The 12,951-nt window shown below is 38.3% G+C and overlaps 1 long non-coding RNA gene across 1 annotated transcript in view; it reads right to left on the bottom strand.

Moving 5' to 3' along the window:
- Nucleotides 1-12,951, bottom strand: part of LOC134554868 (uncharacterized) — a 109,672-nt gene that overhangs the window by 83,261 nt on the left and 13,460 nt on the right. The window contains exons 3-4 of the long non-coding RNA XR_010081333.1: nucleotides 9,146-9,408; nucleotides 8,547-8,641 (exon numbers count right to left, since the gene is read on the bottom strand). This is a non-coding gene — a long non-coding RNA (uncharacterized LOC134554868). The remainder of the gene's footprint in view (nucleotides 1-8,546; nucleotides 8,642-9,145; nucleotides 9,409-12,951) is intronic.

The following is a 12,951-nucleotide window of genomic DNA, read 5'->3' as shown; positions in this document are numbered from 1 at the left end:
GGGAGCTCTAGCCATGGGCTCACTCAGCACTTCCAGTGACAGTCAAACTCTAATACAAGCACTATTTGGAAAAACTGTGCAGCTGTCTCTGTCAAGGTGAGTGGCTTGTAGGGACTGACTCTTTCTGTTGGTAGCGTGCAAAACGCTAAGCAGGCAGAGATTTGCCTGCCTAATCCAGAGCAGCTCTATGAGAAGAGAAAGTAATGGATAACAGCAGGCTTGGCATTGTTGAGACAATCCCAGATAACAATAAGCAAAGGACACTGGTAGTGCAATCCTCCTGAGAGTGACTCAACTTTTGTCCTGTCAAGAAACAGCTACTACTTTGCAGTAAAAAGAAGCAAATGTCTAATGTTCTCATCCTTTATGTGCCAGATTAGCTCTTGGGGGAAAAAAAAATCATCACTGGTCGCAACACGCTTCCCAACAGAAGATGGATGATTCAGATTCTGGGATGTTAGGTCTTACTGTGGATTTCAATCCCTGATTAAGATGAAAACAGTTCAGGGCTAAACTCTGGTATTTTTAGAGTGAGTGTAGGCCTCAGGTTAGGCATTCTTGCTCTATCTCACAGTTGCATGTAGGTGCATGCATATGCTACCGGGAGACAAGCTCAAAATTTTGCCCGTGTGAGTGGATCCATTTCTTTTAGTACTTGCTATGTGCTCCACATTTATGTTAGCCATTATCTGGGGTAGTAAATGTGGACAGGAACAAAGTTGCTGAGTACCTGAGTGAGAGAGTGCATTATCAGCATACTTGGAAATGAAAGAAACTGTATTTGATGTTGATACAGAGCGGCTGTGTGACAGGTTGAAATTAGTGAAACAATTGTAAGGGCATAATACCGCTGTAGGATTTCCCTATCTTCCAACAAAGTTCACGGTGGAATAAAAAACACAACCCCAAAACTTCTGGAAAAGCAATTCTTCTGCATTGTATAACACAGAGAGCTCCTTTCTATGGTGTTTATCCTGTAATTTAGCTCTTCCAGACTTCCTGAGCTGAGACTGTATCAAGACATTATTTTCAATGGCAAGGATTTTGTATTTTAATTGTGAGGATAAGAGAACCTTTCACAAGTCTAGATAACTGCTTTCCTAATCTAATTATACTTTGGCTTTTATAGCATACTTTAGAGTCCCACAGTTAATATTTTTATGTGTAAAAACACTTCCATTGGTTTAAGCACTATTGACAATTTTAAGAAATAGAGATGAAGCATTCCCTATTGCTTTTTCCTAAAATTTAAGATTGTATCATGAGGAATTATCCAGCCTTCACACTTCTATTTCTAAGCTCATTTTACTTGGCCTCTTCTCATCTGGAGATCTTTCCAGAAACTGGCTTACTGCTTTTGCCCTTCTAAATACTGTATTGTAGGGTCCTTTGGAGTCAAGGGCCAGGTGTAATTTGCAGGATGTTAACCTGTTATAGATTCATATCATCCACTTCACACTCAGTACTGTCCCAGAAATTGTTGTGATTGTCAGTCTGTGTAGGTACACCTATAACTCCTCACCAACATAATAGCAACATTTTGGGACACAAACATGCAAGTGCACTGAATCTTTAGAATATTTAAGCCAGCAAAAGGTTTTCCACCAAATTCTTAAGAAAATTCATCTTGAAAAATATTTTTTCAAAATAGTTTGAGTGTTTTCAGAAAGGAAATTATGCAGGAACTGATACAGTTGTATTAGTGTAATGACGCTGGATTAGCTAAATGGCCATTTTAGTAGTCCTTTTATATCACTAAATTTTTAATATTGCAGAGACAGAAGCTTTAAAAACAAGGAATAACTTAAAATGGTAGTAAAAATTACACAATCAGTAAGTATCTAGATTGGAAAACTGACATTTTGTACTACAAAGAATCATTAAATGGAAGTGAAGGGATAAGAACTTTGACTGAGATTTCAGACCCTCAGATACATAAGCTGATTCCAAGTGCTGACAACTTAAGCAATTCCACTGAAAAAAAGAATGTAAACAAGAGCCTAACTTTAAATATATGCTTTCTGAAGGCCTTATTCATAATCTCTTTTCATATGTGGGACTTACCATATTGCTTTACAAGGAGCCTATCAAACATGGGGAACTGACTTCAGAGCCCTTGCATCCAGTAAGCAAGCTGGTTTTTAATTACGTTGTGCAAAAACATTAGGGATAAAATCCCCTTATGAACCCAAAGAGAAAACTAAATCATAGTGTAGGAAGCCATAAAGATTGGAATGCAGAGAGAGACTAAAAGAGAGGAGGCAAATGACTTTGTGACACTTATGCAGTCTAATTTCTGAGGAAAATTCTATTTCAATTTATGGTGCTGTAAAGAGGGCTCAGAAAACAGCTTGTTTACTCCTCATTTAAAATACTCCTAGAAAAATGGATTATAGCTTTTTTTTTCAATCCCTCCTGATATAGGATTTTATAATTAATAGTGCAGACACATTTGTCACCATTCTTAATCATGGATATTTGTGTGAAGATTTCAACAAGCTCTATTTTGTTCCAGTTTAAATTCCTTTAAATTCTTCCAAGCTCCATTGTGGACTAACTCTCTGCATAACTTAAACTTGTGTTTGACCCCTGTTCTAGGTCCTTACCACATTGTATTGAAGAGCATTTTTCCAAAGAACAAACAGCAATAATTTCAAACAATTTGAATTTCCTGGCCACTGTCTGTCCATCCAATATGAGGAGCTGTAGTATCCTACATTTTCCTGTTACTGACCAAAGTATTTCTGAAATTCCAAGTTAATTAGCACCGCAATGTTCCAAGTACTGTAAGAGACTAAATCATGGCTTTCCAATGGGATGAGCAGGGGTTGCTGCTGTTCCACACGCAAAAAAAAAAAAAAATCCTGGACAAAAACAGTAAAGTCTAGATTGCTAGATAGCAAAAGATAAAAAATAAAGGACTTCTTTTTCTCACATTATAATTTAGGAAACAAAGGCTGAGAGAGAACAAATGTTTTGCCCAAGACTGTCAAGAGTAGGCAAAACAAGGACAAAAATTGATTCCAGATTTCTTCAGACTCATCATGGATCCTGTATCACACGATTTTTCTCAGTAAATGAATGGCAATCACTGCCTGACCAGCAGCCTACTGAATTCAACATGTAGAGCTCTTGCTGTGTCCAAAGGGGATTTGTATTTTTGAGTCCATTGGGTTACTCAACGTATACGGGCTAAAGAAGCCTGCAGCTAGAATGAAGCTGAGGACGTGCCACAGCAGACTAGATTTCTTCTTTTTTAAGGCACCTCTGATTCATTGTCCATGAATAATATAATATTCACGGAGTCCCATCTGCTGTTCAGTTTTGTGTATAAGTGCTTTGCATTGTTGGTTTGGTAATTCCAACTAAAACCAGTAAAATTACATACAAGACCTTGAAAACAGTAGTGGGATAAAAAGAAATAACAAATTGAATAAAGCAGAAAAAAATAAGCTTGCTTTAGTCTGTAAGGAACAAAATTGACGTCGTTTAACCTTACACATAAGTTCCGCACCATTGCTTTTTAAAATCAGCTGAAAATCATTTAAAATCAAATTGATTTTGGCTTTTACATTCAGATGCACTTCAGCTTCTCACTTACTGGCCCATACAAATAATATCTTCAGCCAACCTGTGTTTAGAAAGGGTTGAAAATCAGTTTGTATGTTCACATGTTTATTGGAATTTTCTCATTTCCATTTCACTCAGAGCCAATCACAATCAGTTTAACTTGCTGGGGAATATGTCAAGAGGCTGATATAATGGGTGTTTTAGCCATTTAAGAACCAAAGAAATGGTTCTTAATACAGTGATTTTTTTTTTTTTTTTTGCTTATAACACATTGTCTACTGTGCATTTTGTGTCAATAAATGGAAAGATGGATAATCAGAACTGTTCACATTTATTCTGAAAGCTCTCTTCTCCGTCATGTGTAGACCCATAATCAATCATGACAGAATTGTAAAATCACATAAAAATATTTCCTAGTTTACATCTGCTCCTTTCTACTAACAAAATCTGGAGTATCTGCAGCCTTCCATGTATGGACTGGCAGAGAAGGCTTCTGAAATGGACACTCTCCTGTTCACCTGCTGCCATCCAACTGTGGATCATTTGGATTGGATAACTGCTATCTGAACTGGCATTTAGTCATCCAGTCTGAGAGCAAGTATGCTGAAATGATGCAACATAACATGCTATCAAGGCTGTAATAGGATATAGAACACCTGCCATTGACTTGGATGGAAAGGATAAAATGCTCTGAATTGCTTTGTTTTCAACATTCTCTTCCCCATACTCCTCACATGTCTATTTTTACTTAATTTGTCACTGATGCTTTAAGGAGACAGAAATGGCATGGTTGGAGAACAAGAAAATGTGAAGCAGATGCCCAGGTTCTATTACTGGTTCTGTTGGTGACTGGATAAGCTGTTTATATCATTGTATCAAGTTCATTGATTTAGATGGCTTCATTTTAGGTTTCCAAATGGAGAAGATGCACACTGCCTGCTTTCCACTGTGAGTCAGTACTTCAACACTCATCATCTTCAAAAAAAGGGTTAGAATGAGTCTGCAATTAAAGTGGTAAATATGCCTCAAGCTCTGCATCTAAAAACTCAACACTTACAATTAAATGATATCAGGAAAACACTGACTGTAAGCTTACAGAAATTCAAGTTGCCTCTAAATGAGAAATTAAAAATGCATCACAAAGAGAGATATTGTGTGTTTAATCAATTGCTTTAAGGGTCTCTGCAAATCTCAAATAAGATGCAAAAAATCTATGTGCAAATATTACATTGCAGAGACGATGAATGGGAATGGAGTGGGAGGTTATATAACCTGATAATATCAAGGATCTGAAAGAGCTTAAACTATTTAACTATTCAGCAGTGAAAAGAAGTCAAGAAGGATCACTGCAGACAAGGACTGGAAATACAATATAGAAGCTGACTTGTGCAGCCTGACATTCCACTTCAAAGAGTATCAGTGCTAGAGAGTGGTTACAAAACTATAAGTCTTTAAAAACAAGTCTGATTTAATAAATATTTACTAAATTTTATAAGAATTGCCTGGCATCAAGCTATAAATATTAAATTGTAATGTATATGTTAAAGGAATGATGCTTTTTCAAATAATCAATTTAAGATAATAAGAATTTTTGGGTTAAACATAAAAAATAATAATAAAAAAATCCCTGAAAGTCAAACAAAAATAGTGATGGTTGAATTCCAAAAGAACAATCCACTCAGAGTTCCTTTCATGTGCCAAAAACTATTATTTATATTGTTTATGCACTTTCATCATGACAGCCCTAACACTGAGCAGAGCAGATAGAGTCTAACAGTTACCACATTAGAGAAAAAAAGCTCTCAAAAGGTAAATAAAGTGAAGTGAGGCTATATTTTTGGATCTTGAGAGATGTAAGGCCATTCTGATACTCTGTTATATTGATTCTTTTATATTGTTTAATGAATTTCTGTACTCTCTACCAAATAAAGATTGGCTCAATGACTACAGCCTGCACTTAAAGGAACCACCTTATTAAAACTGGTTTTGTTTGTGCCTGAGAATCAGAACAATTCCAGACAGTTAGTTTCATATTTTACTTGAAAGCTCCTGTTCCATTAGTATGACACAGTTTCTGAGACAAAGCTTAACCACAGTGTCTTTTCCCTTAAAAAGGTAATGACACCATCTAAGCAAAAATAACAGTGGGGGGAAAAAAGACCCCCATTATAGCAAACTGTGGTATTAATGAAATTCTGTTTGTATTAAAATTTTCTTTCAACCCTGGTCTTCCTGTTCAGGGGGATAGTGTCAACCTGTCAAACTTTTAATCAAGAGCAGTTCATTGATGCTTCCATTATGTCAAAATGCCTCACCTAGGTGACTTCAAGGAGAGACAGCAGGTCTGACTTTCTCAACATCCAAGGCTATGAATTTTTCATTTCTCACCCCTCAACTTTTAATTTCTAGTATATGTATGTGGATAGACACAATGTCTTTTTTATTGTATCAAATCCATAAACAGTGTACATTTCAACCAAGTTGTAAAGTCAAGAGATTAAAGAAAGGTAAATACATGAAAGAATAATCCCTTAATTTTTAGGCTGGTAAAAAGGGGTTAGTTAGAGGACTGAAATCTATGCGTTCATAATATCTTTTAAATGACAGCTACTTCAGCCAAAATTTCACTACGCAGCATCGTGATTCACAATCTAGAATCTCCCTACAAATTATTTCACTGAAGTGCTGCATTTGCAGACGTGCTGATAATAATTATATAATTTGGCCTACTAAAAGATCCTTACTTTATTGCCTAAAAGTCAGATTTGGGGCCAGATTATGACCTCCTGCAGTAGCTGCTATCCATCAGCAAGACTGGAATGTACAAAAAGTCAGTTTAATGAAGTACCTGAACCCGTGCTCTGTTGGCAGAATGCTTGATTAGGAAGACAAAAATAAAAGCCCCCACATGGTAGCTTTACAATGCCTTCCTCTGCAGCTTATCACTTGCTAACCTGCCACACGTGAAGCTATAAGGGAACCGTGACTAGGAAAGGCTCTCTCTCCCCAGTTCCAGGGACCCAAAATGATTGCTTAAGGGCATTAAGAAGGTGACTGAGAAGAGCCTTAAGACAGCTCTGATTTCCATCTCAGTATCAGCACAGTATGCCATTGACCCCAAGTGATAGGCAGAAAGTTTTTCATACTGTGTGCTATAGATAGAAGGCAAGTCCCAAGGAAATGTAGTTCTCCTGGGATCTCAATTTAGTCCTGCAAAGGTTTTACTGAGTTTCTGTAACAGAGCTTCTGATTCGACAGTTTATACCATATTCACAAATAAAGCCAACTTTTTCCATTTACAGTAATATCCCTTATTTATCAATTTGATGTACAGTGAGATGAGTTTTGACGGAAAATACTGAGTTGCTTCATGATCAGGAAGTGAAGTCAGGGAAAATGATGACAACCTGAATGTATGGTTAAAGGAGCTTCCAGACCCTGGGTTTTTAAATAAGTGTGCAAAGGCATATTAATGGGGAGTATACTACACAATCCATCTAAACTACTTACATTTCACTCTTCTGCCAAAGGAAAGATTCTCATCCAAACAGTTTGGTGGGTTTTATTGTTTTTTTAGCATGTCATGTATAATTAGAAGATGACTATACGAGTAATTTATAAAGTCAAACAACAAGACCAGAACTCTCAAAATGTGAAATGACCAGCTAATTGCAAGACTGGTTTAAATTAATTCCCTAGGTATTACTGTTCTTTCCAAAATGGGCTGGATATCCGTACTATTAATTCAGCCCCAAAGACCAATTTCACTCTTGCAAACATATTGCACATTTAAAATGTAGCAAGGTTTAAATTTAACTTCCAGCATTTCATTATCTTACTTAATGGTTTGCATATTATTTAATACACGTACAATATAATTTTATTGCATGATGTAAATAAGAAACCAACCAAAAAACCAAACCCATATCCCATTTGCTTCCAAAAGAGATGAGAAGCGATAGGACAGGAGACCTAAAACACAGTGATGTTTTGCCCACAGACAGGAAAAGCTGAAGGTTGTTCAACATATGCTTAATTGGGAAGATACATACTCAGAGTATTAGTAACTGATATACTAATATATTCTGAATTTGTCCGCCCCTCAAGATCGGATTGGCAGAAATATAAAGAAACTGAGCCAACCCAGTCTCACTCTCATTGTAGTGAACTGGAACACTGACAGCTTTGGCTGGGCCAAGAGAAGGTGTTAATTTAGGCCCTGTGGCCTCTGCACTGGAGCAGGTTTTGTACTGGGGATCACAGCTTTGAGAGACCCATCTTGGGGGTAAAACCATAAATGTGCTGCGTGGTCCCTCAAAACATAGAAGAACTGAATGTACAGCCTGCAGTCTTGGACACAGCTTCCTTCTTCCCCTGGGGAGCCTCAGGAGGCAGTGCCTGGGGGTCAAGAACTACGTCAGAGAGGCTCATTACATGATCTCCAGGACAGCAGGTGCCACTGGTTAGAGGGATGGAAACAAAGGTCCCAAAATGAGTAGAAAGCATTCTGATGCATTCCCCCTACAAAATGTAGATATTTGCCTTTAGCATTAGGAAACCTATGAGCAATTAAAAAATACATTTCAAACTGTTCTTTCATATGCAATACATAAACTGCTTTTTCCCAAAACTATGTTACCAAATATTTCCACACAGCATATCCAGTGAAGCACTGTATCTGCAGAGATATTTAAGGATCAGTGCCTCCCAAGTGCCCTCAATTGCTCCTGTTCTACTTGCCTTGACCTGTTGCATCACGTTATGAGATATCAAACTGCCATCATGTTCCATTTTAGAGCTGATTATGCTTCATTGGTGGGCAAAGTTGCTGCTTGCTGAGGGTTTGTGAGGTTTGATTAATTAGTGCTTTGAAATTCTTGCATGAATGATGTTACAGAAACACTGAATATTGCTGCTGTTATACAGGCAGGTACATGATTAAAGATTTGATGTTGCAAGGTGTGGCTGGGCCTTACCTTCTCTTTGGGAAAATAGTCTGGTTTCCTCTGAATTCCCCCTGGCAAGCTAGTACAGTCTTCCAACCAAACCAAACCAAAACACTTCAATCATCCTAGGGTAGGGAAAAATAATAAAAAAAAGATTAGATGAAGGATATTTCTGAGAACTCATTGCCTGTCTAGGATATGGCACCTCTAGGTGGTCTGATAAACTTCAAGGGCACCTTGGTGATTAAGTTTATTCTCTGACTGCATTTTCTTCAACTTTTTTTTTAATCAACTAGAGCTCTTTTAATTGCTTTCTCCTCTAGGTATTTTACATAGACACCTGACTGCCTGTTAAAGCATCTTCCTTAAGCATCCTTATCTGTGATATCCTCTCCTTGGCTGAAGAGACCTACCTATCCCCCTCTCAGATCTCTCCTGCCCAAAGGGAGCTGTTACACATTGTATCCCTTTCCATAATTTCTGACTCTGAACCCGACAGCTCCCATCTGCTCTGGGAAATACAGCACCCCACAGGTGATTCATTCTCAGCCAAGGCAGGAAGCTGTAGGGCTCAGCCCACTGCCAGCCTTAAGAGACCCAAGCTGAAGATAATTTTTGCACAGACATACCTTTTCAAAGATTTGTGCAACTTGCTCACTGCTGCCATGCTTGGCTGTGGCCATGACCACACTGTTGTGGCCCTCCAGGAGTGTGCTGATTCACAAAGCAAAGGCCAGGATTCCTGTCCCATGCACAGGTGCCCAGTGCCATTTGAGAAGGCTGTAAATCACCCAGGATAGCTGCACAGGAATAGCAGAGATGACGCAGGACCTAAAGCAGACTGACACTTCACCATGGTGGCAAATGGATGCCAGGCAGGTATCTGCAATAACTAAAACAACACAAAGCGCCAACAATGAAGCCATCAACTTCTCTCTGTACTGTCCCACTTTCCAGTTTGCTATTTTCTATTTCTTCCCTGTTTACTACTGACAGCACCCAAAAGGACTGGCCATATTGATCCTCTGTGTTGATCGCACAATTCACACACTTTTGGTCTTGCTTGCATGAGCATAACAGACTATGATCACCCATGCTATCTTCAGTTCAAGTCACAGCACAGTCTCTGGAGTTCCATTTTTCCTGCCTGTTCTACTCATTTCACATCCTGCACCCACTAGCATTTTTTGTTACTTTTCATAATAACCCAATGGCTAATTTTGTACACACCTTTCTGCATACCTCCGTGGTTTTGGTGCTTTGCGCTTGCTTAGTTTCCTAAGAACTGTAAAGAAAAAATATTGATTGGTTTTGCCTCAGGGTTTAGTAGACAAACTTACCTAGACTGCAAGGCCAGAGTCTGAGTACATGTCTCTATTTAAATCATGGGAACATTTAGCATTTAAGAGGTCCAAAATAACCAGGCCACACACCCTTATTATCTATCTAACACTGCCAGTTTCCTGGCTGCTGCCAAGGCTGATGCCATAGTCCTATCCTGTTGCATATTTTCAGGAACATAAATCTTATGAAGAAGTATTTAAAGGTTCCACATTTTTCAGATGCTTACATGAAGAGCATCAGGAGCCTCTCACTCAGTCCCAGCCAGTGAGTTATTGCGCCTTTTAAAAATCTATACCTTCAGTTTTCTGATTGTTGTTCTTGTCTGTGCATCTTTCAAAAACTGGGTTATTAATCTACCATGGCATAAAATTTCTTTCATTAGAAATTAACAAGTTTATTCTGACCTTTTCCTAGGGCTGGGCTGGAATTCCATGAGGCCTTTCTTGTCAATCACTGTATTCTTTGTACAGCTTGCACTGTATGCTTTTATGTATGCTTTCAACTGGGTATTCATGCCTGGCCTGTAGATACATTTCCTGGCTCATCTCAGGCATGTCTCTATCCCCAGGTGTGAAATATGTATCCACTGCATGATGTCAGCTCTTAAATCCCCTGGGATTACTGTTCAGCTCCATTTAAAACAAAATCCATGCAGTTCTTCATTCACTTCCTGGGGGTGGGCACAACAGTCTGTGGCACTTACTGCTTTCTCTTGGCTGACCATGGATTGCACATCGTTTTCCTGCCTGTCACACACCATGCTGTTTTGTAAGACTGCCTTGAACAAAAGTATTTGAAGGAGCAGAGTCTGTAGTAGATTTTTACCTCATTGTTTCCCCTTTCTGGATATCCCAGAACTCCACCAGTAAACACTGCAGTAAGCATTTTTACACCCAGAGCTGTTTCTGCTCCCCTTTCTCAGACACCTTCACACTGATGCTTCAGGTGCATAAAATGGTTTAGGGATTTGCACTTTCAATTTTCTTCTCTCAATGCCTTTTCTTTCTAATACTTGAGTACTCATGCAAGATTCCATATCGATCATTTTCAGCAGTCAAGAAAAGTCCAATGGGATAGAATCATAGTTGAGCTCACCCTCAGTCTGCCTTCATTCACCCTCATGTTTTGTCTCCAGCACCCATTGAGAGAAGTTATTACAAATAAATATCATGCACTTTTTTGCCTATTCTTCTCCATTTCTTTCCTGGAATAAAGAGGCCCTAAGTTACAACACTGGCAACTGGAGGCATGGGATCAAGTTAATATCAGATACTTTTGAATTGGAGCTGACACTGATAATCATATGTGCTCATCAATACCTGCTAGAAGGTGTGGCAAAGGTTGTCAGGCAGCTGGATAGCTCTTCCACTTCAGCATGCAAGTTATTGACTCCCTGATTTCCTTCTTAATTCTTTAATCACCTACCCCATCATGACAGGATATATCCCTGCAGAAAATAATCCACATAAAAAGGGCACAGATGGGAGTGGACGGAATGGAGGCGTACACCTGGTCCAAGCCAGGTAATTACTCCTACTTTGCCAATTAAAATCACATTGCCATTTTTGCTGGTTTAACAGTAAGCATCTATTTTACATTCAGCTCTTTGTTTCAGAGCAGATGTGTTCATATTTACTTTTTAAACTATGTCACCTTTCCCTCAACATGGGCTTAGGTTAATAAACTGTACATCAAGCACTGCTTAAAAGCTGGCTTCGCAGGATGATAACTGATGAGGGAATTGCTTTTAATTATTGTACAAGTGAGTAGATAAAAATCACAGTCCTAATAATCAACTCCAGAAACTGACAGCAGCAAAGTCTCACATTTCAAATGTGGATTATTTTTTCTTTCAGCATTCAGCTACAGAAGGCAAATGTTAGTGGTTGGATCATCTTCTGTAAGCAAGCCAAAGTTATGTGTAACATTTTTGGATGCTAATAGGACACAGTTCTGGCAGAACAGAAATAAGGGCAACATTAAAGATTAGAGAAAGCTTGGAAGGGAAGAAAAGCACTTTTCTCAATGCAGACTTTCAGAAGAACAATAATCTCACCTACATCTGCTGCTAGAACTTTCAAAGTCCAAGGACAGAAAAAGCAAACAACTTGCTAGCACAGCTATCAAGAATGAGACAGAGCATGAGGCTTCCCAGATTGCCTTCAAAACCAGCAGCATTTGGCCCATTCCCATCTACACCAGGCTAATGTATTTTTAATAGTTCACCTCCTAAAGAGATACTGCAGGCCACGAGATGCAAATTAGGCAGCCAAAATTGTGCGAGTATATGCTATGAGAAATTTCAGAGGAGAAAGAAATAAATGAAAGTAGGATTACAAACTGGTTGGTGCTGGTGAGAGGAGAAAAATGTGCTCATAAAGCCCAATAAAACTTTCTTTTTCTGGTTTATTAGGTGTTTGTAAAATGTCTCAGTTGCAAAGTACGACATGTTCTCTTTCTGAAGACTCATCTACAGCATGGAGGTTCTGATAAATCAGCTGCTTTCTTTTTCAGCCAACTACACAGTGTATGGGAAGCTGAGGTTACTATTATGGCTTTGTTAAAACATTAGATGTTGCCTGAAAGCTGCCATATGAACTCCATTTTGAATGTATTTCAATGCAGGTTTTTACAATAGGAAAAATAAACACTTAGGAGCTCAGGAAACCAGGATCTAAAATACTGTAGACATGGATTTGTTTATTTGTTGCTTTCCTGCTATAGATCAGCCTGTCAGGATACCTTCTTCATGTAAATATTTAAAATGTACAACAAACTACAAAAGATCTACAGCAAAACAATTCTGATTTAAAAAAAAAATTGAGGAAAAGGAGGATACAGAGTTTATTTAAAAAGAAAAAACAAACCAAGCATGGATATGGGTGTCTTTGGATCTATCAAGTGTATTCTTGATGAAAAGGAAAAATATTCTGATTGTAAAGGTGTTGCATCCAGTGAATGGCCTTTAGTTCCTTGGAACCACATGTTCTATAGATTTTAAGTTACCATATTCCTTTCTGACTTTTTGTTTTGTTTTCAAGGGGCAATAATGTTAGCTCTCAAAAATCCACATGAGAAACTGAAAATCCAG

This window comes from Prinia subflava, chromosome 9 (assembly GCF_021018805.1).
Source record: "Prinia subflava isolate CZ2003 ecotype Zambia chromosome 9, Cam_Psub_1.2, whole genome shotgun sequence".
NCBI classification, from domain to species: Eukaryota; Metazoa; Chordata; class Aves; order Passeriformes; family Cisticolidae; genus Prinia; species Prinia subflava.
This window is presented reverse-complemented; position numbering and strand designations above follow the sequence as displayed.